The 27,788-nt window shown below is 51.2% G+C and overlaps 1 protein-coding gene across 10 annotated transcripts in view; it reads right to left on the bottom strand.

Annotated features, from left to right (window-relative positions):
• The window catches only part of EPB41L1 (erythrocyte membrane protein band 4.1 like 1), a 72,652-nt gene that overhangs the window by 43,222 nt on the left and 1,642 nt on the right, over window positions 1-27,788 (bottom strand). For 3 of the 10 annotated variants that reach the window (XM_021416355.1, XM_021416343.1, XM_021416354.1), the window contains exons 1-2: window positions 27,578-27,711; window positions 18,243-18,292 (exon numbers count right to left, since the gene is read on the bottom strand). The exons of 1 other annotated variant lie outside the window; for it this stretch is intronic. The gene's annotated coding sequence lies outside the window, so the exon portion shown is untranslated. Of the gene's footprint in view, window positions 1-18,198; window positions 18,293-27,534; window positions 27,712-27,788 lie in introns of those variants that run through there. 6 more of the 10 variants (XM_021416344.1, XM_021416348.1, XM_021416347.1 and 3 more) reach the window with 5 other exon arrangements.

The raw sequence follows: 27,788 nt of genomic DNA, 5'->3' as shown, positions 1-27,788 counted from the left end.
CCAGCCCTGCAGCCTCAGCTTCCCAACACATTGAGAAGTTCCTACTGGCCTGGGGAACCTCCCAGTGCCTTGTGCTGGGCTCACTCGCTTCTTCATCATCTTAAATAGTGCCCCAGTGCCTGGAATCCCCAAAGATCAGACCTGATACAAAGCTTCCCAGAGATCTGCTGGCTGAATTTGAAGTGCCTGCTGGGGAGAGCACCTGTGGAGCCAACAGCTGAGACCCCACTTTACTAGACCAGGGCTTAGTTAGGCTTAGCACGGAGTGCCTCGGAGGTGACAATACAAGGGCTAACAGCCCTCCTTACCTAGCCCCAGAAGGGACAGCTCTGAGCACTGGGTGAGCCCCGGAGCAGGGTCCATGCACAGGGAGCAGGAGCAGAGCAGCAGGTCTCTGGACTGGAGACAGGACCTGCTAAGCTCTCTCGTCTGTTCTTCGTCACTTCCCCAGGGGAAAAGGGTTCCGCCTTTAGAAGCAAGCCCTGCCCTGCACAAGGCAAGAAGTGCTCTTACACAGGACAGCTGATTATCAGGAACAGATTTACCTTAATTCCCTCCCACTTTATACCCTTCATCCACCCCCCATTTGTCTTCAGCAGCAATTAGCACTGCCCGTGCAGCTTTCCATCTCTGCTTTATATTCAGGACAGAAAACAAAGCCAAATTAATGCAGTGCCATAGCCACACAGTCAAACACAATGATTGCCAGGAATTCAGGACTGATCCCCAAAGCCACCATAATGCTGGCCCCCAGCACCCGGCACCACAGTGCTCGCTTGTGTTCTGGAGTCCCAAAATATATGTGCAGCAGAGATGAATTACATCGGCTGTGGGAAAAAACTGTGACTTGGAAATTTCTGTGCTCAAAACCATTTAATGGATATGTGAAAGTAGGACCAACAAGGTGTCAAAGCAACTTGAACAAGTCACAGGACTGAGCAGGAACCAGAAATAGTAACCAGGACCTTGGGTGATGCAGGCTGGAAAGGGATGAAATTCAGCTTCCAGAGATGGAAGACAAGAGGCTCACGGAGTTGAACAACCTTTCTTATGTTGCTCCACGCCTACTGTACTAACAAAATACTTCACTAGTCTCACTTATATGTATTTGTAAGCAGCATTCATCTCTCCAGCCATCTGTCACAGAGCCAGGGAGAATCTCTTTGGCTTTTGAGGGGGCCCAGACACTACAGAATCTTAAACTGGAGACAAATGGAAAATTTGTCAACAACTTTCAAAACGCTAGCAAGCAAGTACTGCGACCAGGCTTCTGCTTGCTGCAGGACATCTGCACCTTGTCTGCAAAGATCCCTCAGGTGTCCATAGAGAAATCTCAAGCTGGCTATCACTAACTTGAACACACATGCACTGAGGACACTCAGCCTCTGACCTGGCTGAGCTACAGCACCAAGGGCAGGGCTGAGCCCTCTGACAGGAACAGGTCTGTGGTAGTTCTGTCAATTCAAATCTCACATCGAGGTTATCTAAGCCCAGGAAGGATGCAGAAAAATCCTGAGTAATTTTCTTGAAGCATGAAAATGGTACTTTGTTACCCATCCTCAAACTGTTTCAGAATACCTCAATGGATTTACAGGCATGTCCACACATACTCAAAGATCACTTGCATGCTGCAGACAAGTGGGAGAGACTCCTAGCAGGAGAGGTTGCTTCTTGCAGGGGCTGCCTGAAAACAGGGGAGTGCCAACTCCCCTTCTGGCCACTCACCATTCTAGTCACCCCAGAACAGGGCAGCTGCTCACAGCCACCAGTTCCTATGTCCCAGGATCAACTTGTAATTTGAATTCCACAACACATGCACTCAGTGCAGACTCCAGGACCCCGGTTTTGGGGATTAGCGATGTCTCCTGGCACACACCCTACGGAAGAAGGAAATGATTGCATTGTCCACACTGGGGATGCAGAAGGGCAGGAGATGAGTGTGACCACAGCCATGTGCTGGCAGGTGTAGCCAAGCAGGGAACTGTGCTCTCAGGCTGGGATGCAGACAGCCAGACATCAGCTCCAGCTTGTTGAGGTGCAGGAGAGGGCTGAAAGATGAAGCTCATCATGAAGACAGACAGAGCACATCTCTCTCCAGCTCAGTGCTGGCATACTTCACAGCCAGGCTTGCTGAAAAAATGAGGGAAAACATCTTGTCTTCCTCTTTTCAAGATGCCCTTCTTCCAGACAATTGATTCCAGCCCTGTACCAGCCCATGGCTGTCTTGCAGCACCACTGTGACTCATCAGCACCCAAACCACTGACTCACAGAGGTGAGGCTCCAGATGTCGCTGACGTGGAATCTCTTGCCTCTGCAGCCGCCTGCGCTGGCTTGCCACAGCCCTACTCCCGGCCCTGTGCTGCCTCCCCTGCAAGCCCCAGGGAGGTCACTGCATCCTTTCATCAGCAGCACAAACACTGTAGCAAAGAGATGCCTCCAGTGGTCATTTAATCCCATTCAGCTCAATGCATGGAGCTGGTCTATCTATACCAGTTTGACAAGCCTTTAATAGTCTCCTGCAGTAAAAATACCTCTCCCTGTACATCAGCCTGCCTCAGGGCTTTATCCTCCACACATTACAAAGGTATCTCCCTACATCTCACCCACACCTCCTTCCATGCAGTCCCTGTCCCCTGGCACCAGGGAAAGGCTCCTCTCTCCTTCCCACAATGTCCGGTCCTTCCCAGAGATGATGTGGAGGCCCTAAGAGAGCAGAAGGTCTGCAGAGCCCCTGAACCAAGCCACAGACAGCAGCTCAGGGAGTTTCTGGCCCCATATGGGCTGCAGGACCTTGGAGCTCCTCTCTGCTCAACTTTGAAAGAGCAGAAAACAGCAGCAAAGACATGGGCAGTTGGGCACGGAGCACTGCTGTATTCAAATCAGGGAGCATTTGATTACTCCTCCTGCCATCAGGGTCTTGGCCACACAGTGAGGGTCTGCTTCAGGTGCTCTGCTGTTCTTAGCTAGCCAGACCGCGTGGTTCAGTCCTCCTCATTGACTGGCTCCTGCAGGTTCTCCACTAGTCAGGATAGAAAGGCTCTGCTATTGCAGCACTGAGATTTACCTTCTGGTGTGTAACCACACATGCAGAACAGTAATGCTGGAAGCTTTCTAATACCCTTTATGCCCACACACTTTTCTCAAGTCGTCTGTTTCCTACTATTTTCTGTCTTTTCTTCAGTTCAGTCACTGAGATGGATGTTCTAGCATCCAAGTTCCCCCAGACAATCACAATCTTATGACATTCTCCCTTTACGGTAAGGCACTTCCCCCTTTGCTTAGCACCAAAGGCATTTTCCAATTCCCAATTACCTAACTCCTCTGCCCAGCAAGTACTTCGGTGTACACACAACAGGCAGGATGAAAAGCCACCATATCGCATGGCCATCGCATCCTGCAGCCATCCTGCATGGTAGGACTCAGTTACTGCAGAAGAGGCATAGTACTGGGGAGCTTGAAGACTTACCGCTTACCCACTTCCTGCCACTACTATCCTGTCCTCGCTGGATCCATAAGGTGCAAATATCTCCCCTTCATCCACCCACGAGCCTTATACCATGCATCCATCGCCATCATGGCATAATCATGTAGACTCACAGATATAGTGCCTGTAACCCACCCTTTCCCCATCACCTCCAAACCTGCTCCCTCTCACCCCTTTGCCAGGAGCATTTTGGAAAGATGTCAGAGCAACACAGCATGATGCTCTTCTGCCCAACTGTCACAGTTTTGTGATTTTTTTTGTTGTCAGTATTCCACATCATAACATCATGTAAAGCACTGGCAGTTAAAGAGTTAATGTCCTGGTTTCTGCGGACTGCCTTTTTTGGGGGTTTGGTTCTCCAAGGGGGAGAGGAGGAGCTGCACTCCCCAGGGGTCTTTGCACCTGGAACGGGGTTGGTGAAGCCGCCTGGCAGACTGGGAGTTTCCTCTCTTGGTATGTGGCAGAGAAGCATGTGGTCCCCCTGCAGCTTATGGAGTAAGAATCTCAGCTTTGAACTCTCTCTGTTCGATTTATTGGCCTCAATTTTAATATTTAGTAAATTAACATTCCTCCTCAGAGTGTTGCTGCTGTTTTATTTTAGACCCATCTACGGTTTTCCTACCCTTCCCCTTTTCCCTTTGTTTTCCCCAGGGCGTGGGTCCTCAGGTCCCCTGCTGCATTAGCCATGGGACCAGTCCGAGCTGGCCCCTAAACCGCCGACAGTTTTTTTTTTCCTCCTTTCTCTCTTTTCCGGGCCTGTGGGCCTGCTGTCCCCCTGTCAAGGACACAGATCCATAGATAATGCCGAGACACCAACAGAGCAGCTCGCACTAGAAATATGATGGATAATACTCACATTCTCTCTTCACTTCAAATACTGAGCAGACCTCACACTGCCCAGATGGAGCTCTGCTGCCTTGTCCTGTTCATCAGACTAAGGTTGGCCCACCACACAACAAGAAGTGCCAGGAGGACCTGGCCCTACCACAGCTCCTATCTCCAGGCAGCAAAGAGCAATAAAGCCATAAGCTTGGCACTAGAGGAGATTGCCACAAACTAGCCACAAGAGGATGTTCCTAGTGTAACTGCAGGGATGGTTTTCCTGCAGCTCCTGCCCCACTAGCAGTTAACGGGTCTACCTCAAAGCCTGGCTGGTGATGGACGGCAGGAAGGTCTCATCAAATGTCTGCAACATTCCCCCTCTGAAGATAGGCAGAAGTCTGTTTAAATCAGTGTGATGCTTTGCCAGCTACTACAGACATGTAGGCAGGAGAAATGATTGCTTTCTAACATTGAGCACAGCCTGGCAAGCTTGGGCTGTTCAGCTGGCGTGCTCTGCAACCACTGACCTGACCCTGAGTTTTTGGGAACAACAAGGATGTTGGGCTGGTAAAAATATGTCAAATCCAGGGCTGAAGAAGCTGCTGAGCACTGTGGTGAGCTGCAGAGAGTGGCTTTTCATCCACAGGCCAGATGACAGCCAAGGCTAGAGCTGCAGAGCTATGAGTTGGGTCAAGTAGGAAAAATACGAGGGTGAGGATAGGAGGAAGAGATGATCCTGCAAAATCTCTACAAGCTTTGTGTCTCTTCCTTAGTGAGATGAGCACAGGGCCCTCCATGCAGACCAGCTATGGGGAAGCTGGCCCACTCCAGACTAAGGGCTTGTAGCCTCCTGGAATGAGGCTGGCAAGCTGCTCTCATGCAGTGAGATTAGACTTAATTGACACATGTGGAATTTGCATTTGGGCAATTATGTATTGTATTATGTCAGCAGTTGCTAAGAGCTGGGATATCTGCTTACTTGTCATGTGTTAGCCCAGCAGTGCAGACATTTGACCCTGGAACACAAAGCTGCGCTTTCCCAACACATCTTACAGACAGAGAAGTGCCTCCTCTGCCACAAACCACACCACTCCTCCAATGGCATTGCCTTCTGGAGACAGGCAGCAGCCTCCCATAACAACAACCCCCAGCTCCAGTGTCAATAAAACAGTCCATATGTATTTCACCAAGCTGTCCTCAGAAAGCCTGGGTCAGCTCCCTCGTGATGCCAAATCAATGGCACTGTGCCACTCAGGACTTGGGTCAAACATGAATAATGAGAAAGTTCGGGCAAAAAATGTGAAGTTATGAAGTCACTAAGTTCTCAAGGAGAAAGCAGGAATATCCTACATGCCAGCCATGAGTTTATGGCTTGATGGCAACTTGGCCATATTCCACAGCCTCTTTTCTGCCACCTGGCAGACTCTGCCTTGCTTTAAAAGAAAACAACACACAGTCCTTCTGGCATCAGAAAACACAGAAAAGAATGCTATGACCTGCGTCATGTTCCCTATGCTCCAGTAGGGCCTAGCAGCTCACCTGTCTGGCAGTATGTCCACCACTAGGCCAATGGGACCACATTGCTCTGTGCTCAAGCCTGTCTGCATTCAAGAACATCATTTTCTCCTTCCTGTTGTCCAGTTCCCACCCACACACAGCAGTAAACAGCTGTTTTTCAAGACCCAAGTCATTTTAAAACCAGGTTTCAACCACCAACTTCTCATCCTTTCAAGTGACACCTCCCAGCTGAATATGTATGTTCAGGAACAAATTGCTTTGACTCTTTCCGGGTGGACAGCTCTGGAAGTCAAGAAATACCTTTCACACAGCGCCATTAGCATGCAAATGAAGCTCTCTCAGCTGGTGGTTAAGAAGAGAGCATGATTCAGCTCTGCAGAACCACCACACATTTCTCCAGATTGAGGAGCTACTTGAGACATCTAACAGCAAACTGAAAAACTGTGCACAGATTACAACTCGTGATGCCTCTGCCACTTCCCATGTTGTGGTTTGTTTCCCTCCCTGCACTCATAAGGCCACCTAAGTTAGCCCAGGACAGGTTTGGCTTCCACACCAGCACCCAGACCTACACTGCAGGACAGGCCAAGTGCCCACCCCAATTCCAGCCCACTGGTAGACAAGCATCCCTGCAGCTGCTCTGCTGCTGGCAGATTCCTTACTCCCATGATCCTCCTGCATCCTGCAGGAATTGAACGTTGTTTCTGCATTAGATATCAAAAAAAGGGAATTGATCTAAAGAAGCAGAGCACAGCGTATTTTATAACTTGCCCTTAGAAACAGCTAGTTTGAAAAAGTAGAAATACCATATATTTCAGTAACATATTTTAGAAATATAGTTGTTGAATTATGTGATTAATTCTCACTTGTAAAACTGCAATAGTTGTCAATAGTATGGGAATAGTTTTATGGACAAGAAAGTATGCTGTAAGGCTGTTCTGTTTGGATAAGAGACCCTCAGCAAAAGGAAAGCAGACTTGTCAAACATCAAAGAAGCCAAGGCCTCCACACAAGGTTAGATTGTCTCACTCTGTGGGTAGGTTGGGATGCAAAAGGCAGGCATCAGGATACTCCCCTCTATCTTCCTTCCACACTTATCCCTATCCAAGGATGAACAGTTGGCCAGAAATAAAAAGTAAGCGTTAGAAGTTAATTAATTAGCAATTGTATGGGAACTGCTGAGTCACGGCCTGAACCACTGATGGAGCACCTGGAGGAAAGACCCAGTCAGCCCTGGGAGCACAGGTGAAAGCAATTCACCTGTGTGACCAGAAGGGGTGGAGCCTGGCTCCAGCCCTCTTAGGCCTCATTTAAGGGCTGGCTGCCCCTGAGGAAGGATCTCTTTCTGGAGATCCCTCCTTGGTGGAAGCCTTTCCCTGCAAACCCAAAATCTTCTGATCCAGGTGAGCGATCTATTTCCCTTCCCTTGTCGCACCTTGCTATCGTGCTGGTCCTTCCACCTCTTTTTACAACACCTTTTCCATCATGTTGGTCCTTCTGATTGCTACAGCAATATACATGCTTAGTTAGCAGCAATTTATGTTTAACCAGTATCTGTATGTTTAGCTGAGAGTCAGGAAGATTGTGAACCTGAAGAACTCAGTCAATGAGGAACCAGGGGAGGAAAAGATAAGCGTCAGGTAGTAGGGTGTAAAAGATGTAACACTGCTTTCTGCAGGTGCTCCTGCTTGCAGGATGCCCGCCACGGCAATTGCAAACAAAATCAGAGATACCGTCCTGATAAATTATTTGGATATTTCCAGCAGTTCCATGAGGCTTCTGGTAGTGGTGACAAGCAGAGCTGGCCATGTGGCCAGTCAGCCCATGCTGACTGTTGGCATTGGACACCATCCCCATAGCTACTGCACACATAGCATTCACAGCCTGACTGTCACAGTACTGAGTACTGTGCAGGTCAACAACAGCCTGCTCAGTACCCACAGCGTGACTTTGCCTTCCACTGCACCCACAGATCCCATTGTTCCCTCCAAGCATCATACTCTCGACCCTTTGCAGCACCTTTTGCAGCTTGGCCAGGGCAGCAGCAGTGATGTCAGAGGCACACAGCTGCTGCCACCACAGCAAGGGCTGATGCATTTCGGAGCTCTCCGATTTCATTCTGGTTCCCTCAGGCATTGGCTCCCCTCCCCCTGACGCCAGTAGCTCATTAGCAAAAGTAGAAATGCCTCGCTGTCATCAGCCTGCTGGAAAACCCCATTTGCTGCAAGGCAAGGCACTACACGGCTGCCTTCCTCCCTCCACCACTACTCCCTGCAGAGCCATCTCTGCTCCCTGGGTCTCAGAACCCCTCAGCAGGCTGCTGGTGCTGACAGCTGTCCTGCTGCCTCTCTGGTCAGTGAGTCAGTGCCCAGGAACAGGAGCGGGGGGGGGAAGGGCTGCACCACTCCAACATCTGAGCAGCCTGCGGCTGGCTTTCTGCAGCAGGGAGGCTTTTGGCATGCGTTGGATCTCCAGCACCCGTTCCCATCCCGCATGCAGACAGCCATGCTGCTGCATCAGCACAAAGGCTTCTGGAGGGGCACTGGGACAGCTGTGGCCTCCAACACCCCACTGCAACATGCTGGCTAGTTCAGCCAATCTTCAGTGTTCTGCATGCACTGCTTTCAGGAACCCCTGTGAGAAAGCAGGTAGGATGCTGCCCGCACCTTGCAGTGCTCCACATCTGGGTCCGAGGACAGATGAGGCACTGACCACGTGCACTGTGGAACCGAGGGCTCTCTGTCCTGCACCTTTATGGGGACCCCACAGCTCACTTCGCACCTGGAGCAGAGCACATTTCCCCAAAGCTCAGCTGCTCAGCAGCACCATATGGGGCACAGCACAGACAGATCTGGTGCAGCAGAGTCCTGCGCACACCAGAGCCAGCAGACAGACATGCACCACCAGCAAACCCTGCATGGGATCCCTGTCTGCTGGCTGCCTGCATCCTGTCCTCTGCTCCAGGAAAGAGTGCAAAGGATGTGGAAGTTTACTAGGGCTTCTTGCAAAACACAATATTGCACAGTTTGCCTCCTCTGACACATCAGGCAGCTCTGAAAAGCCAGGAATGTGCCTCTTCCAGGCAAGCAAGTATCTTTTAAAACACACATCTGCACTGTCAGCAGAGTGCAGAGGAGACACTAGGAGCACCCAGGACATTCAACACTTTTAGCAAAGGTCAAGCAAGAAGTACTGGCTATGGGCAGGGACCTCTCAAATGCTAGGGAAACGGGCAAAGGAGAAAGCACGTTGCTTAACATTCAGTATGCAAAATCCTTCAACGCGGTGTCACAGGTTGAAGCACCAGGATACTTTGAAATCAAGAGTTTAAGCCACCACCCAGAGTAACCTCCGTTTCCTCCAGCCCTGGGGCAACAACAGGCACAGCTTCTTGCTGCACTTCAGGACCTCATCTAATCCAAAGCATTTTGTTTTTTCTAAGAAAGGATTCCCCAAGTGTTCTGTAAAAATCTGGGCTTGGGAATAGACTGTAAGGAAAATAGACCCAAAACAGTAACTTACCCAGACAAGCTTGCAATTGCCCAGGGAGAAAACCTGCAGTTCTGGCATCTGTGCGGGGCAGTTGCTGATGCCTACACAGGTTATCTGAGCTTCTGTAGCACCCAGCCTTTCCTCTGCCCACCCTTCGCTTGACACAGCCACAACCTAAAGAGGACCAAGGGCACTCATGCTTCATCCCCTCAACTCATCACTGTCTCAGAAGGAAAGATGTGCTCACCCACCTCCCCCAGCATCTTGCAGTCAGTTCCCATCCTGACCATTGGGCTGCACCTGAGCTGCTGGTGCTGAAGCCTTGCAGCTCTCAACTCTTCTCCTTGTTTAGGTGCAAATCATCAGAATCACTGAGGCGGAAGCCCCAAACAAAAAAGCCATCAAAGCTCCAAAACATCTTCCCATCCCTACAGCAAGGGTGTCAACAATCTCAGTCTGAGAAACCCCCAAATCCTTTGATAGTAATGCCCAGCTACACTGGGGTACTCAGCTCCCCATGCAGAGCAGGGCAGCCAGCGGCACCTCCCACTGTGTGCTGGGTAGGATGCAGGCAGGGCAGGAGCAACCTGCAGAAGCTTTGGTACCTGCAAAGCTCCACCTCTGGAGGTTGCTTAGCAACCAGCATACTGCAGGAGCCATCCCACAGCAGCCACCTGCCTGCACGCCCTGGCTCTGCCGCAGCAGCTCCAGCAGCAGGGGTGGGATCAGTGAACCCTGCATCTCCTTCACCTGGCATCTGCTGCCACCTCTCCCTGATGCCCGACCCTGCACCCCACATCATGGCCCCCAGCCTTGTGCTGTACCCAAGGCCTAGAGGTAAGGGAGCAATGCTTTTAGACAAGATTGACCTCCCACTCCAAGTCCAATTGCTGCCTTCACAAGCTGATTAATGCCAGATTCAGAAGGAAAAAAATAAATCTAAACCACTCTGCTCCATCTCAAGAAGCCCGCCTGGCTAGTGGGGAACCAGCACTTTCCATGGCACCACACAATCTTCATTCTCAGGGACATCAATCATCTGATCTCCCCACATGCTCTGTCCAGCATCACCCTTTACAGCTTGGCTCCCCTCTCCCAGGTCCCCAAGCTACAAACAGTGGGGAGACAGCCAGGCATGGCAAACCCTCAGGAATCCACAAGTACTTGCCCAAACAACTTGCTCCCCTCCCACTGCATGCCAGCTCTCAGCCATGCCACCAAAGCAGGATTCACAACCTGCCAGGTTGCCTCCATCCTTCACCACACCATGCCCCCAACTGCTGCTCAACAGCTCACCTCTGCCCTTACCCCAGTCTCAGTCGAGTTTTAATCAGCAACAAGCCCAGGAAGTGCAGCACTTCTCTACCTCTGTTACATGCCGACTCACAGGGACAGAGCACCGTGGGCAGAAGGGAGTGCTCTGCTCCAAAGGTAAATCACAACCCTCAAGCATCACTGCTGCTTCCCAAGCAATACAGACCCATATGTTGGGCAAATTCTTCCAAATGTCACAAAATTACTTGGCAGGGAAGAAAGTAATGTAAGTTCATAGGAAGAAAAGCAGCAATTCAGTAAGTGAAACAATAATCAGGAGTTGGAGCTCAAGGAAGGAATTGCTCTTGGAAACTGTTTTTGGACAGTACCTGCAATTCATGCTGCTGTTCAGCCTGTTTCAGAGTGAGGACAGATTAGCAGCTGGCTAAAAAGTGGAACAGGAAATTGCTCTATTAACCATGGAAAATAAAGACAGGAAAATAGACTTCCTGGGTTTCCTTAAGCTGTCCCCAACACCAGTATCTGCGGCAGAGGTCTAGCCTCTCACGAGCACAGACTACTCATCAAAGCCAGAGAGCAAAACAAGCTTTTCCTTTGACTTGGCACGTGGAAATGTGATTAATCTTCAGCTCCATGAGGAATCAATGTAACTGCAAATGCTTTGCCCTAAAATTATTCTAAAAGAGATGAGAGGTTGTCAAGGGCTCTGGTTAACCCTGCAGTGACAGGCAACTTGCCAAGCTGAGGCTATCAGCACAGCAGGAGACAAAGGGCCCTTGAGTTAAAGGAGCCCAAGACGCAATGGGTGAATCTCCAGAGTCTGCTCTCCTGAAGGACCTTCCATTCCCTTCCGCCATGCACTGGAACACACTGGACTGCAGGCACAATATTGCCAGCCCCAAACCCTAACCAATAAAACAAACATTTTCACTGACGTGAAGAAGAATATCTGCAGTTGATGTGTTATTCTGCTTTTTAACACATGGAAAGGAGATGCTCTGTGCAACATAAATGATTACTAACATAGTTTTCTCAAAAATAAAAAAACCTTCCTTGAATGCAGGTTTAAGAAAAAGTCCACAAGCTTGGTCAAAGGCACCAGGAGGGCCACGACATATACCACAGCAGGCTCTTCTACTGAGACCCATGCCACACGCCCTCATGCACCCAGCAGCTGCCACACACGCAGGCTGCTCCTGCTGGAGATTGAGCTGCTGACACCTACCCAAGCACTGATTTAATCTTGTCCAGAGACTGCAAACAGCGCCACTGCTGAGGATGATTCTGTGATTCATTCTGTTTGCTTTTTATTATTCCCAAAATACAAAGCCTCAAATTTATTTTTTTTTCTCTATTCAGCTGAAAGACAAAGTTCAACTTACCCTATGCCCAGGCAGGCTTCCCACACAGCAGTCACTGCTGGGTGGGTGCCCCTCTGCTGCCCTGCTCAACTGCACCTGCAGAGTCCAGGTGAGAATCCAACCCAGGTAGGACACCAAGTTCACAGCTTCATTTAACCCTTTTCATTCCTAGCACCTCTTTTCTACCTTCTACACACAATCAGATGACAACTCTTCCTAAGAAGCAGTGATACCATTAAGTGAGGTTACAGCAAATGCTCCCCCATTGCAGGGGAGCTGCAGAGGGAAAGCTTGCACAGGAGTAGATAAGCACCCAGCTTCCAGAGTAAGGAGCAGAGGCTCCCTGGCTAAGGGTGTATCAGTCACAAAACCATGCACAGATACAGTCCTGACAAATAGTTGTATAAGCCCATGCCAAGACCACAACTGGAGAGACACACCAAGACCCTTAGTTCCCACTGCAGAATGCAGCAGCCTTGCTGCCCTGCCTAGCACCCAGCCAGGTTTTACCCTGAGGGAATCCATCACTCCAGCAGGGCCCCTAGGAACAAGAGACACAACTTCTGGTAAGCAAATATTGCTTGTTTTCTGTTGTTCTCCTCCATCCTTTCCATTTCACTTCTAGGTCAATCTTTAGCGACAGTTTTTCCACACAGTTTAATCTCTCTTCAGCTCCCAGAGGATGTATACTTAGTGCTTGCAGATGCTCTTCTTGCTCTGATGTGTCTCAAATTCTCCCCCAAGGCAGGTGACAGGCATTCAGGGAAACTGGACAATTAAATGACAACAAAAGGAAGGGCTGGAGAGGTTAAAAAAAAAAAAAGTGGAGGCAGGGTGGAACGGAATTAAGCCTCTCCCCACCACACCCAAGGGCAGAGACTCATCAATGGCAGAGCTCTCAGTGAAAGAGCTACCAGCACTTCCTGCTGTCACACAGGAGTGGAAGGAAAGTCCCAGTGCATAGTGCAGGTAGGCAGGGCACAAAACCACACACCACGTGCAGGAGGTTGCTGCAGGCAGATGTGAACTGGGGGAGCAGGACCCGACTGCCTGTGCCTGGGCTCGCAGCTGAGCTCGCCCTGCTGCAGGGAAGCACCGTGCAGTGAGAAATTAATGTTTTACCACTGAAGCAATTAACAAAAAGATTAAAGTTTACACAATGCAGAAAGAACCTGAGTCAAGAAACAGGGAATACTTATTCCCCTGACCTGGAAAGCAGAGAAACATTTTCAAAATAGGGCAGAGGTCTCATGGCTTCGCCAGCACTTGTAGGGTCCAGACGCAAGCTGTGCAGAACTAAGGCGAGCTCACGTCCGCACCCAGCGCTCAGGACAGCCGGGTCACAGAACACTTTTCGCAGTCCAGGCACAACCTGCTGCCAGGAACGGCAGCACGCCAGCACTGCAGCAGGCACTGTGAGGGTGGCTTGTGCCGAACAGAGCAGACACAGGCTGGCATGGCTCTCGTTCTTCAGCTCAGCCGGGCACCACTTCAGCAAAGACAAGGGGAGCAAAGGCAATAACAGCTCCCTCAGGGACTTACACTGCCCCAAGCTGCAGACAAGCAGCCTCAGCCAGGTCCAGCCCTGCCCTTCTGCCCCATGTGGCCCAGCCTGGCTGACAGGAGGCCTCCATGGCCTGTGGGCACCCAACAGCCCTTGGCGGAGCAGGCCCAGCCCGCTGGGGAGTCACCTGCCAGAGGTTTCTGTCACCGGCATCCCAGGACCCTCTGTGGGAAGATGTGGGTGCACATACCACCCGAGAGGTCCTCTGTGACAGCTCTAGGAGCAGCCCCTGGGCTGTCACCAGCGCAGCCACAATGACCCCCGCTCACCAGTCACACACAGTGCTGCAGCGCCAGCACCATCTCCATCTCCCCCGCAGCCGAGCCCTCTGTTTCCATGGCAACTCAAGACACGGCCCCATGGCACTCACAGCCGAGCCACTCTGTGCTGGAGGCAGCAGAGTGCACCTGTAACAGGATGCCAGCAGCCCTCTCCTCTCCTTTGCCCTCTTATCATAACCTCATGGTGAGGAACAAGCACTGTCCCACCACCTGCCCATGGGGCCCTCTGCGTTTCCTGGGCATTCAGCTGGAAGAAACAGGGCCTGCACAGCAGCTGCTCAACGGATGCATATCCATGGCCAGGAGAATGGCACCAGCTCCACTGAACAGCCCTTGGGTCACCACATGCACGAGGGAGCAGGACAAGTGCTGTCGTGTGACACTGCTGGGGAGGAGACTCGATGTTCCTCTCCAAACCACATGCTCGGTCACCTCTCTGGTTCCGAAAGCTTCTCACCACAGCACAACCTCCCTCTGGCTCACTGTCAGCTTCCCCACCACCATACCATGCGCTCTGCTGTTGTAGGTGGCGAAGGACATGAACCAAGAACCGAGCACCAGGGTGCCATATGGCTCAGTGGAAAACTGGCCTTTGCCGGGCACACCAAGGACCCTCCTGGCAGGCTGAGAAAAGCCCAAAAAGGCCCTGGCTACTGCAGAAGCAGCATCCTCCAGGCTGGCAGTGGGGAGGTGGTGGGATGCAGGTGAGCCCAAGCAAGCTCAAATAAGCACAGCAGCCCCAAGCAACTCCTCCAGAGCCCACTGGGCTCACTTCAAGCAGCTTCAGCAACCTGCTATTCTAGTAGCGTCCACTCACGCGAGCAAGTCCAGCAGATCCAAACATCACACTACATCTGCTGGGATACTGCCTACAGTGTTTTATCCCTGGAGTCCTGCTGTGCTAAACATGCTGACAAAACTCCAGCCACAGCTGACGAGTCTTCCTATGGGGGGACTTAGGAATGGACAGCTCTTCCCTTCAACCCAGTGCTGGTGGGATCACCAGTTCAGAAGCCCATCACACTTGTGGCCAAAGGCAGTGATGAGGGTACTACTTAGCTCAGGAGTGGAGAGCTCTCAGACAGTCACCCCAAGACCTGCCAGGACTTCAGAGGCAAGCATAAGACCATCAGACCAGCAAAGCTGCATTTTCAAAGGAAAGTCACAGCTCCTGACACTCAAGCAGGCCTCACTGAATGTACACCCAAAGGTGTGGAAAGATTACAGCCCCAGCACAGATCTTAGAGAAGCTTTCAACAGATGAGCAGAGACTAGATCAGCAGAGGGCACGCACCCCAGATATAAAGCAACGGGGGGAAGCTGGTCTCCTAACTGCGATGATGCAGAAGAGGTTAGAAGTATCAGTCAAAGCAAGATGAGTAGTTGGCCAGCAGCCATCATTCCCAAGATGAGTTTGAGGGAGCTGGCGGCATTCTCACCAGCCTTCAGGGTACACATTGCCACATACCACAAACCAATTTGCTCAGACACAAAAGCAGCAGGGATGACACATAGTAATGTTCACTGACCAAGGCACGTATCCCAGTGAGAATGGGCCCCAAATCAGAAGGAAAGTGCACCAGCTGCCCTGAGCCAGGATGGCAGAGCAGGCACAGTGCTGCCCCAGTACCATCACCCAGCAGCGAAGCCTCCTGCAGTCTGCACCCCAGGCCACCCTGGGGGACATGGCTGGCACAGCCCTGGCCAGCATCCCATCACTGCATGACGTAAAGACTAGGGAATAAAAGCAGCGTCATCTTCCTGCCTACTCTGGAAAGCAGATCAAGAGCAAATCACAGGCAAAAGATGGTAAATGCAACATCCAGAGCCAATTCTTGCAGTAAGGATCTTATCCTCACTGGGGCACCGCGAAGGGACCTCAACAGCTGCTTTATGCTCATCTGTGATTGGCTGCCACTAGAAACTGCCTGCAATCAGAGTTATGGGGCTAAATCATCCCCATGCACATCCCAACAGTGTAGGGGGCTCTGCTTTGGAGATACAGTCTCAGTCCTCTGATCTTCTGTCTGACTGTCTGGAAGCACTTCTTTACCATGTGGGTGACAGAGCACTGGCAAAGGTAGCCCAGGAAGGTTGTAGAGTCTCTTCCCTGAACATCTTCAAAAGCTACCTGGACACGGTGCTGCGCACCCTGCTCTGGGTGGCCCTGCTTGGAGCAGAGTGGGATCATGTGGAACCAGAGGTCCCTTCCAACCATAACCATTCTGTGTCTCTGTGATCTGCATCCCCAAAAGAGCCCTGTATCCACTGCTTTAGACCTGGACCAAAGTGTCATTTCCTCCACTCATATCTTGTGCATCGCTTCCTAGGAAGAAGGCCATTCCCTTACAGCAAGCTCCCAAGAAAGCTTTTCCTCTTCACTCTGCCTGACAAAATCTATCAGTAAGCCCGCTGCGATATTCAAGAGTTCGGATCAGCTGCAGAAATGTGGAGAAATTAGAGGCTTATTCCTAGGATGATAATCATGCCAAGTCAGGAGTATCACCAACCCTCCTAGAAGTGCAGGGAAGCCTTCCCCAGCACGAGAGCACCAGCAGGTTGGGCTACACCTGCCCCAACATGGCTCCATTTGCCCAGACCTGTCAGGAAAATGGGACCAGTGGCCCCCATGCTATTGCCCCAGTGCATGGAGGAGTCTGGTGCAAGTCTCCCCAGAGTGCAGCAGTAGATCAGTTCTGCTTTAATGGGCATTTTCTCCAAGCTGCTGGTGCATCTACACCTTGCCTGGCTAACCGAGACATCTGTTAACAAAGCACAAGCGAAAAAGGGAAACAAGAAACACAGCATACTCAGACCTGGGCCACCAATCTCCTGCTGCACCTGGGACACCAAGGTTACTAGCAAAGGCATTGCTGGGTGTCAGGATTCACCACAGGGCTCTCTTGAAGCTCGTGGTATGGTACCCAGTGCAGATAAGCAGCAGAGGGGTTTTTTTCCTGCTTCTCATCCCCAGCACCCCACCCAGTCCACCTCACCTGGCACCCCTATGTTTGGAGCAGCTCATTAGCTTTATGAGCAATTCCTTCCAGTAGAGCTACGAGACTGTTTCAATGTTGGAATACCGGTTTGGAATGAGAGGGGTAGAAGTGCAGTACAGCTGGAGTGCTGGTTTGCATGTGACTCTGCATCATCGTGTGCCTCAGTTTCCTTCAGGAATGAGGTGGGTGCCAGGCTCGTGGGCCACTGCTGACATGGGAACATCTGGCTGCTGCACAATGCCTGTCGGGAAGTTTTACTCCTGCACTGCAGAGGTGAGTCCCTGCCTGTACGACAGGGCTGCTGGGGGTGACCTACAGAGCCATTCCCTCTTTGCTATGATAATCTTTTTCCTCTCTTCCTCAGGAGAAGTGTTCCTCTCCTATCCTGAGCAGTTCATGCCTGATCTGCACAGCACCCTACCCGCTGCTTTGGCTCCGTATTTAAGGCTGTCCCTGAGAAATGCCAGGGAGCCACACAGACTCCACGGTCCCTTCTCACTGCACTTCTACCCCTCTAGTTCAAAAGCCAGTATTCCAACAGCCAAATGGTTCTTCAGCACACAGAAACCCTGTTGTTCTTGCTTTCCCTTTATACATGCACCCCAGAACTTGAGCAGATCTGGACCGTCAAAGAGATTCACTGAGCTCGTGAAAACTAATGAGCAGCTCTGTTCAGAGCCAGGGACATCCCCAGCCTCAAGGAGCACACCTGCAGCTCTCGGCAAGGATGTGGATCACCTGTCCACATCCTGAGCATTTCCTGCTTCAGGTGGGCAGGAGCCAAACCCAAGGGGCTCGCAGCCCTCTCGGAGAAGGCCTGAGCCATGAGGCCTCCACTCTTTCAGGTGTCCCAAAAATAATTCTGCAACTCAGATTTATCTCTGGTCCTCTCTCATCTTCCACTCCAAGCTGCCTCGCTGGGACATACTTCATGACAGCCGCGTCTAGCCTTTCCTGAAGGCCTGGGACATATGCTCGGGCATCAGATCCCCATTTCACAGAATTCAATGGCACATTTTACTCATTTGCAAACATACCACCTCCCCCAGAAGACTGGGCGAAAAAAAACCTCGCGGAAACTTAGTGTGCGATTCCCGCAAAACAGCTTTGTCAGCAAGCAAAGAGTCAGACAGCTGGTAGAAACCCTTCTGTTGGCAAAGGGGCTGTCGCCTAACTCATAAAATAGGAAAAAATCCCAACACATTAGGAAAGCCATAAGAATCCCAGTTACAACAGTTCTGCACTTCAGCAGCAGCAGGCCAGATTTCCAGATCTCACAAGGGGGTTTCTAGCAAAGAACTAGCTATCATACAAGTCTCTTTCATACTGCAGCACGACGTCTGATGATCTGCCATCAGCCACTGCAACCCATTCTATGCTACAAAACCTACTCAGCCTTACATGGAATCTAGAAAGGAGAATGAAGGCTTTCAGGATAAACTCACGCTGCTTCCAGGGGCTGATCTCAGCACTCAGTTCAGGCACAATTCAGAATCTGCAAAGAAGAAATTGGATTTGGTTAAAAATAAATTAAAAAAAAAAAATCTTCCCAGGAATGATGACAAGCACACAGATGGACAGCAGCTAGGTGTTTCATCACAAGATGGTGCCCGAACTGCTTAAGCACTGCATTTAGACTCCATACAAATCTACTTGCTGGAGATTTTCTGCTACAGATTACTTTACATGCAGCTTTACTCTCAAGGAGACTGATGTGAAAACAGTACCTCCAAAAGCAGCAGGTTTGCTCACTGCATGTGTTCAGAGCCAGCTCTGCCAATTTTTGGCAATAAAAGCAAATATTTACTATAGGAATTACTGCAGAACCTCTGAGAAGTGAAACAGATAGGCTCTTGGCTTGCACAGCCGATTGCTACCCAAGTTCTCATTTCAGGGCCATCTGTGCCACGTTATTGTCTTCTGTACCTCTGTGTCACCTGCATGGCCCCTCTGATACTGATAGCCCAGGCTGGTGGCAGCAAGGGCAACATCTGGTCTGCAGCACCTTTATCCCAGGCAGTGACACACATGACACAAGGAACCAGCCTGGCTCACCCATCCACAGAGAGAGAGGCAGGTTTGGCAGACACATAGTAAAATGAACAGTTTTAAAAGGAAATGATCTCAGAACTGAATCCTATAACAGCATTTCCAGAGCCACTTTTTAGATGGCAGCTACATGTAATGAAGGAGAAAAAAAAAAAGAAATAAAATAAAGAAGACCCTTATGTGCCCAGGGAAGAACTGCAGTCCAATGGGCATGAAAGAAGAAGCTAAGTCCTATAGCACAACAAGGATACCTCTGGCTTTTTCACAAGGGTTAACTTATACATATAAATTCAACACACACAGGCAATCCTCTCACAAGCACAAATCCAAAGCAGGCAGGATAACCTGCCTAAGCAAAACTCAACCACTCCATAAACACCACAGACAAAACCAAACAAAACCAAAAGATCCTTGAGCATTCAGTATCAAGGACTCACAGCTCACTTACTTCACATTTCATATGGGTGCAGTGAAACCCTTTCACTTCCCACAAGCAAACATCAGCTGCACATAGCCCTTCAAAGCTTGCCCTGCATAGAGATGCCAAGAACAGGCTTTGGCTCCACAGGAGTGACACGGATCCACAGCAACTTTCTCAAAAGCTTGCTCAGGGCACAAAAGCTGTTCTGCTTCCATTTGGATGGAGTCCCCAAGCAGCACAGCAACATGAGGTGACACGCAGCAATGACAGCATCTCTTTTCACACTGTCAGTCTGCAGCAGCTAGGCCAGAAACTGCAGTTGGCTCAGGCCCATGCCCTCACCAACAAGGACAGGACCTTCCGCCACCCATCAGCTCTGATGCAGTAAGCCAGGAGTGTCAGCACCTCCAGGGAAACAACAACGCCTTTAGATTGGGAAAAAATTACACCCCAAGATGATTTGCACAAGAGCTACAAGGAACAGAAACAGGCAGTTCTGGCCCACTCCTGTAATGCTGTGTCCCTTCCCCAGCTCTCTGCTACTGTCCCACGAGGGAAAGCACAGACTCCTGTGGTCAAGGGCTCCTGTGCTGATGCTGTCACACTGGCATCACTCCATACACCTCTGCCCACTGGGACAGTGCTGCCGCAGCCCTGGCACAGCCTGGTTTTCTCACCAGGCTGTCTCTCTGCACTGGGAGCAGAGCTGGGATGCAGCGCAGAGACTGTGGCTGCTTCAGCTACAGGTTCTGCCCTCCCCACCCTCCATAACCGCATGGCAATCATGGCCTGGCCACATGCTGCATTGTACACAGGCTCACCATGAGGTTGTAATGCCAGCTCATGCTGGTTATGCCCCCACATCAACGCCTGGCACACAGTTCACCATTCTCCAGGCCAGTACCGCCCTGACCACAGGCCCCACACTCCTTGCTCCCATACGTGTGGGCCAGAGGATGCCACTGGGGTGGCGAGGCTACTGTAATGGGTGTCATTACGCACACACACCTCAATCCCACACCAGACTTCTACACCCACCTCCTCAGGTGGGATGCTGCCCAGGCCAACAGGACAGATGGAGCAGGCTCGAAGCCCACAGCTCCTGCTCTGCCCTGAGAAGGCCACACAAATGCACGGGGATCTGTGGGGCTTCCTCACAGTCACTCCTCTCACAGGGACGAGCCCCTATGGCCCTGCTCCTCCTCTGCTGAGCCCAAAGACTTTCGTGGGGCCCCCACGCTGCTCCCAAGCTTGTGCACTTGGCTTTCTACAACCCAGCTCAAGAGATGAGAGCAGAGGCAGGCAGGCAGATGCTCAGAAGCGGCCTGCTTTTGTCCAGCCTGGGTAATGAGCATCCATCAGCAGTCTGGGATGCAGGGCTCACCAGGGCTGCACCGCATCCCTACAGAAGGGAAGATGGAGGAGGCGGTCACTGAGTGCAGGGCAGTGACATGGAGCACTCCCCCACTACCTGCCTGTGTTGCAGCACCAGTACATGCTGCTAAACACAGCCACCATGCTCTGGAGCATACACAGAACATCCTTCCTTCCTGCTGCTGCTGCATGAAGCAGCTGTCACTGAAGCCGGCTGCATTTCAGCAAGGAGACACTTTGGAACTGGAGCTACTGCATCAATTAACATCATATTAATGACGTGCTCCAAGAACACAGGCATCTGGGAGCAAGACCCTCCCCCATCCCTGATAGTTTCCAGCTCCTTGTAACACTCCTGCTAGCAAAAATGCATGCTAGATTGCACTGCAAGCTCCTGCCATGCAGCTCTCCTCAGCACAAGGCTGCTGTGTATGGCATCTCAGCCACAGAGAAGCGCTTCAGGCTGAAAACATTCCACAATGACCCACATCATCACAACCCCATAGCAATTATCCAGTCTGACCCTGACAGGGCAAGCACAAGTACTGGCTTTCAAAGCATGCGCTGGGACATCAACCACAGGCGGGAGGCTGGATCAGTCAGACAAACACTACAGCCCTTGCAAGGGGCAGATCCCAGTCAACAGCGCTGGCAGGCACACCTACTTGCAGGGTTTAGGACGAAGCCGTATGTCAAGCCCAGCTTGCTCAAATCTAGGCCGATGCATTGCAAGAACTCCAATCAGTCCAACAAAGGTCAAGAAAGGGGACAAGGATTCATGCCGTCCCTTTTGCTTGTCCAAGAACATAAACAGGGCAGAGCAGCCCCAGGGCAGCTTACTGAAGAATGAAGACCTGGATAGAAGTCCAGCTGTTGTACAGCTGCACCCCACATTGGGGTAACATCAGCTCTGGTGAGCCGAGAGGGAACAGCCCAGCCAGTGCTCAGCAGATGACTGTGGATCACAACACCACAGCCATCTCTGGGCTCACATGCTGTCCTGCCCATGTATACGAGGCTGCAGCCAGCAGCACCTGGCAGGGAGTGAGGCTGAGCTTCAGAGCTCTTGCACCAGTGTAGAAGGGCCAGGGTAGGCAATGGCTACAGTGGAAGCTGCCATCAAAACACAGCAGGGGCAGCTGCATTTTCTCTACCTTTACCTCCTTTATTTACTTCCAGCTGTCATCCTAAAGTCACCTGTGGTTCTTACAGGCATATCATGCACTTCCGTACATGTCCAACCCACTAGTTTTATGGTTTTGTTGCCTTCTTTTACATTCTAATTATATATATGTATAAAAAAGAAGTTTTGCTACCTATATACGTTAACTATAGTATATCTTTTGTATATGGCCCAAGACAACTTCCCTTCACTCAGTGTGGCCCAGGCAAGCCAAAAGATTTGGTCTAGCGTGGGTAACAAGGTAACCAACAAGGACATCCTCATCAGAAAGCATTTTTGATTCCCTGAAGAAAAGTCCCAGTGAACTTGCAGAGGTAACAGCCCCTGATTCACATAGGTATGCATACACCCAGAGCCAGATTAGACATCAAAGGGTATTTTTGTTGCTCTACCATTACTCTGCAGGAACATCACACACAAGGACTTGAAATAAATCTCCTAATAGAAGATTTTCCTACTGAGAATTCAGTTTGAAAGTTTCCTACCCCAAAGCTGAGAACTGATGTTGGGTTTGTATTCCTGATAAAAAAAATTCCACAGTTCCATAGCAAGCGACAGACCTAGCTGTCTGACCACACATCATGCCTCCGCACAGCATCACTATCTCACTTTGAGAATTTTGCTACTTCCCTCTGGTGCCTGGCAAAGAGAAGACCCAATATTTCATCAGGTACCGTGCCATCTGATGCTCAGCAGGAGCTTCCACCAGCAGAGACAGAGGCAAATCAATAGTGCATCTAATAAAAAGATTTAATTGCTTCTCTGATACATGGGGTACTGCTTCCCCACCAGAACTGCTAGGGAGAAACACTTGCAGAGATTCTCCCAGTGCTTTCATGTTTGCCCACATAGATGACAGTCCTGAAGTGCTCCCAGGTGGTTGAGCAAGGGAAGGGTGATCAGGCCAGCCCCCCCAGCAGCAGCCTGCCAGGGCATGCACTTAGCTGCCTCCAGGCTCACCAGAGCAAGCACAATGACAAGCACAATGAGCTGATTACAAAGGCAAAACGTCATTTAAAAAACACAATCAGATTCCAGTCTCTTCTGCCCATAACAAAATGTCTCGCAAAATGGCTCGTTCTGTTCTGCCATAAAAATGTGTTTCCCTTCAGAAGCCTGATATGAGTGGAAAAGGAAAAAAAAAATGCAAAGCTAAAAATACCTTCTGAAAGATACCATGACAGCAACAGATTCACAGGAAAATGAGGTGGGAAGAGGGCTATGAATGTGATAAGATTCTGTTTAATTTCTCCCCAGCCACCTAAAAATCCACCGACTTTTTCCTTTGTGCAAAAGAAGGCTCCACCCTGTGTTTTCCTCTCCATCTGATACACAGTGAAGGATACCAGCACACACTTCTGCTCTGTCACCAGTCGGCAAGCAGGGCGCAGGCAGTGAGATAGCTGGAACAGGAGAGGAAGGAGTCAGGTGGGTGGAACCTGGCAGAATTGCCATACTGTAAATCCCCATTCACTATCTGCTCACACATGGCATGCGTTTTACACTAACAAAGCATCTGGTGCCAGATTTGACCGTGTCTCCAATAGCCTGGATGGAAAGGAGTGTCTGTCTTTTGGACCAGATCAGGAAATTGGCTAGATGAAGCTCAACACAATTACCATTGGGTCCAATTACAGCTGGTGGGCAGAGGTCTGGCTTCTGAAATGGGAACAGATCCGATACTAAAGCGGTACCACATTTCATCTCCACAGAGAAGCCAAGTGCCCCAGTGAAACTGCTGACCTGCTGGAAACTGCAGATCTGCAGCTTCAGCCTCATTTGTCTCATGGTTTGAGCACAATGGGGTCAGCCCAGACTCTTCTCCATGATCACACCAGACTCCTGCATGGGGCAGATTCAGCCTGAGACACTGCTGAGCCCACATGACAGCGTAGTGCCCTTTGGAGGACAAAATACCAACCATCAGCAAAAGATGGAAGGGAATTCCTCTTCCAGAGCATTATTTTCTGGGTTTTAAGGCTCTGCCTGTTACCTCCACCTTCTCAGATAGCAAATCTGGGAGGTGTGCGAGAGTACATAGATGTACATGCATACACTATGTGCAAGGCACTAATTACTTCTCAGCTTCAATTCAAAGCACCCTCTGCTGTGTACAGGGACAAGAGGACAAAATCACGAGAGAGGGCTCTAAGATGACCCTCCCTTTTCATACAGTCCCACATTCCCATCTGGCACTCGGAGAGCAAACTTGTGCCCCAGTTGTATAACAGCTCGGCCCAACAGCTCTTGGCACAATCATTCACTTCTCTGGAGAAAAGAAGGGGATGGTGGAGTAACTGTCATCCAAGATGGGGTACACCCATGGGGCCTGGAACAGGAAAGCTGCTGCAAATACAATTGCCCAAACCTTTTCTTATTTCTTTGATGCTCAGAAGGCTGGAGGACCTCTCCTACAAAGACAGGCTGAGGGAGCTGGCCTTGTTCAGCCCGGAGAAGAGAAGGCTGTGGGGAAACCTTGTAGCAGTCTTCAGTATTTAAAGGAAGCTTCTGAACAGGAGGGAGAGTGACTTTTTACACAGGCAGATGGTGACAGGACAAGGGGAACAGCTTTAAACTGAAAGAGGGGAGGTTTAGGTCAGATGTGAGGAGGAAGTTCTTTACCCAGAGGCGGTGCAGCGCTGGCACTGCTGCCCAGAGCTCTGGGCGCCCCATCCCTGCAGGTGCCCAAGGCCATGGCTGGGCCCGGGGCAGCCTGAGCTGGGGGGCAGCCTGCCCATGGCAGGGGTGGGGCTGGGGGCTGTGAGAGCCCTTCCACCCCAGGCATGCTGGGATTCTGTGAATTAATGCTCACTGAGGTCTGACAAACCACAGGCTTCCACCCAAGGGAAGAGAGAAAAGATGGATCTGGAGACACAAGGAAATACTGCAACACATGCTCACCAAAGACAACCTCTTCCCAGCATCATTCCCATCTCCTGTAATCCGGAGAAAATGATGTGCATGAGAAAGACTGTTCATTCAGCAGGCTATGTCATTGTGAGTTACTGGCATGCAAATTCTCAGAGCCAAATGGCCCAAAGCAGGTGAATCCACAATACCAGAAAGGGGTCCCAAGGCAGAGAGCCTCTCGGTCCCCACCAATGCCACCACTTCATTCAGGCTTGAAGGAGAGCACAAGCCAGCAGCAGGCCTGAGAACAAGTTCTAACCCCAGCACGGCTGTGGTGCAGGCCAGCCCCTTCACCCTGCACTGCCAAACCCCACGAGCCTTCCAGCACAATCACCACAGCTGTGACAAATCCAAACCTGCTGACTCAGTGCCATCTGACTTCTCTAATGAGAACAATAAGCCACACAGCCATCACAGCCCCAGTGCAAGCACATTTTAGGTGCTGTATTAGAGTCACGTATGCGTAACAGCATGAGCTTTTCCATGCAGGAGCTTCCAACCACCAGGCTTGAGAATCTCCTGTTTCGTGTTTCTTTTTTTTGCATATACACTCAAAACAGAGTTTCAGAATAGGCTCAGACCTCCAAGTGACAGGCACTACATGAAAGTCTATGATGTAGCTAAACACAGGCCTTCCAGATGCCCACACTGATCTGCCATGAAGCCTAAGCCCATACTCAACCCATCTTCTCACACAGACTGCACCATCAGTATCCCAGCTGTTGCTCAGGCAGCGTATCACTGTGCCCAAAGCAGTGGGGAAATATCATTTCCCAGCTAAACAAAATTAAGGCAAGGGACACTCATGCAATGCCTGCGAGACCGGACAGGAAACCCAGAGCAATCCTGAACACAGCCAAGCTCATCTCCTGCACTTTAACCAACAGGCCGTTCTCCATGACTCCCACCATTTAGAAATCATGTTTATCTATGGCAAATATTTTATTTCTAGGGACAAAATTAGCCAGGCACTCGCCTGGTCTGTCCATCTGTGAAAACCTCCTCTAGTTAAGCATGACTCTTCTGCAGTGCAAGAGCAAGGAGCAGACACTTCAGTCATTTACAGGACTGCTGGAAACAGAAAGAAGAAAAGGTTACTGTGTAAATCAAGGTGATCTCCACATCCAGATCAGTCTTTGCTCAGAGCCGAAAAGAGAAATCAGCTGCCTTGGGAGGAAAATTGATTCTGAAAATTTTCTCCATTCCATACTGCAGTAATACCACAGCCTTCTTCAGCCAACCCGGACCCCCTCCTGGCTGCCTTTCACACCTGGGCCCCTCACGAGGCTGTCGTCACAACCAGGGCTCTGCTACATGCAGCAGTGTCTGCTTTAATGGCTCCACTACCATCCGAAGTTGCTGTTAAAGCAATAAACACAGCACAATGGTTGCGAGGAGGAGATGTTCGTTGCTCCCAGCAGTGGCTGCAAGCAGAGGAGGCAGCTCACATGCCCTGGGGACATGTACATGCTGATTATTCAACAGTCAATATAGGGATTGTCCTCACATAAGGGATAAGTTGGGAGAAAGAGGGTGATTCTAGACCTTCCATGTGCTACAATAACCAGGGTCTGGCACAGCTCGCAGAACATGCCCTACAAGCCTGGGGCCCTAACTGACAGCAGGGCTCTGAGCACCTGGGGAGCCCTGCAGACACATTCCACGCTGCCAAATGAGAAGCCAAAAAACACAGTCAAAGAGTAATTGCCTTCTTGTCAGGATCACCACTCAAACCCAGTCTTCCCTAAGCTCCAAACTTGCTTGAAGGCAACACGGGCAGGCGTGCTGCTGAAGGCCACGAGCACAGATCCCCAGCCCACGCAGCCATGGCAGCCAAAGGACACCCACAGCCCTGCAGTGGGCAGCAAAGGAGGCAGAGAACTGCAAGGCATCCCCGAAAGGCAGACCTTGGTCACAACACACTTCCCACATCTCTAGTTGTTTGGATGCAAGAGCCCCTTTGGACAAGCCCACTATGAGAAGACCAGAGGGGGAAGCAACTGACAAGCAGGCCAGTCTCTAGGTGTGCTGAGAAAGCCACACCTCTCAGGGCATGTCAGCAAAGAGAGGGCTCATCAGGAGTCACCTCACACCGCCTGCAGCCCAATAACAGAGCTCTTCCACCGCCCACTCCTGCAGCGCTGCAAATACTCAACCACACGTACCCCGACCATTGTTTGTCCGCAGAAGGGTCCCCACTGCAACGCATGGCTGGGCACGGAGCAGAACAATACTGCTGCAGAAGCACCAGTAGGAAGAGTGTTTTATACGGAAAGCGCTGATAGAGAAGAGGGGACCTGCGTAGTCTAATACGATCTCCCGGGTAACCAGTCTGTGGAGAAAATGCTGAGTTCGAGGATACCTCCAGAGCCCACCTCCTGCCATATGACGATACTCCAAAAATAACCACAGAAATATGCGAGGACCCAGTCCAAGTTGTTCCTGGCTCTCTGCACATTCTCCCTCTAATGTATATCGTCTCCCTGAAATCACAGCCCTGCGGTTGAACGCAGTTACCGCAAGCCCCAGCGCCGGGCGGATCCCTGGGCTGGGCTGGTCCCGCTGCACGGCCGGGCTGCTACTTCCCCGCGCCCCGCTTCGCTCCACTTCGGCCGGGGAACGCGGCGCTCCACGAGCTCGGCCCCGTTCCCAGAGACAGCGGCTGCGAGAAGCGCTAGCCCCCCACGCCCAGCGCACCGAGGGAGGCTGGGAGGGGAGAGTCGAAGCCGCTTCTCCGCGGCCCGGCGAGGCGGCTCTGCTCTGCTCCGCCCCGACCGTCGCTCTCCGCGGCCAAACGCACCTGGAGCCGCCGACCTCCGGCCATGCCCCGCGCGGGTGCTCACCTGGTCCCGCTCCACAACCGACCTCATCCGGGGTGCGGCCCCGCGCCACAGCGACCGCCGCCAGCCGCCTGCCCGCCGTGCGGCGGGAACGCAGCGCGGGGCGGGCCGCAGCGCTGCGGAGGGAACGGCCCCGCGCCGCCGAGCTCCCGCCCCCGCCCCGCCCGCTGGGAGCCGCCCCCGGCCGGGCCTCTCTGCTCCGCGCTGCGGAAGG

The sequence above is a fragment of the Numida meleagris genome, chromosome 19, assembly GCF_002078875.1.
Source record: "Numida meleagris isolate 19003 breed g44 Domestic line chromosome 19, NumMel1.0, whole genome shotgun sequence".
Classification (NCBI taxonomy): domain Eukaryota; kingdom Metazoa; phylum Chordata; class Aves; order Galliformes; family Numididae; genus Numida; species Numida meleagris.
The sequence above is the reverse complement of the archived record's forward strand: the minus strand, read 5'-3'. Positions and strand labels throughout refer to the sequence as shown.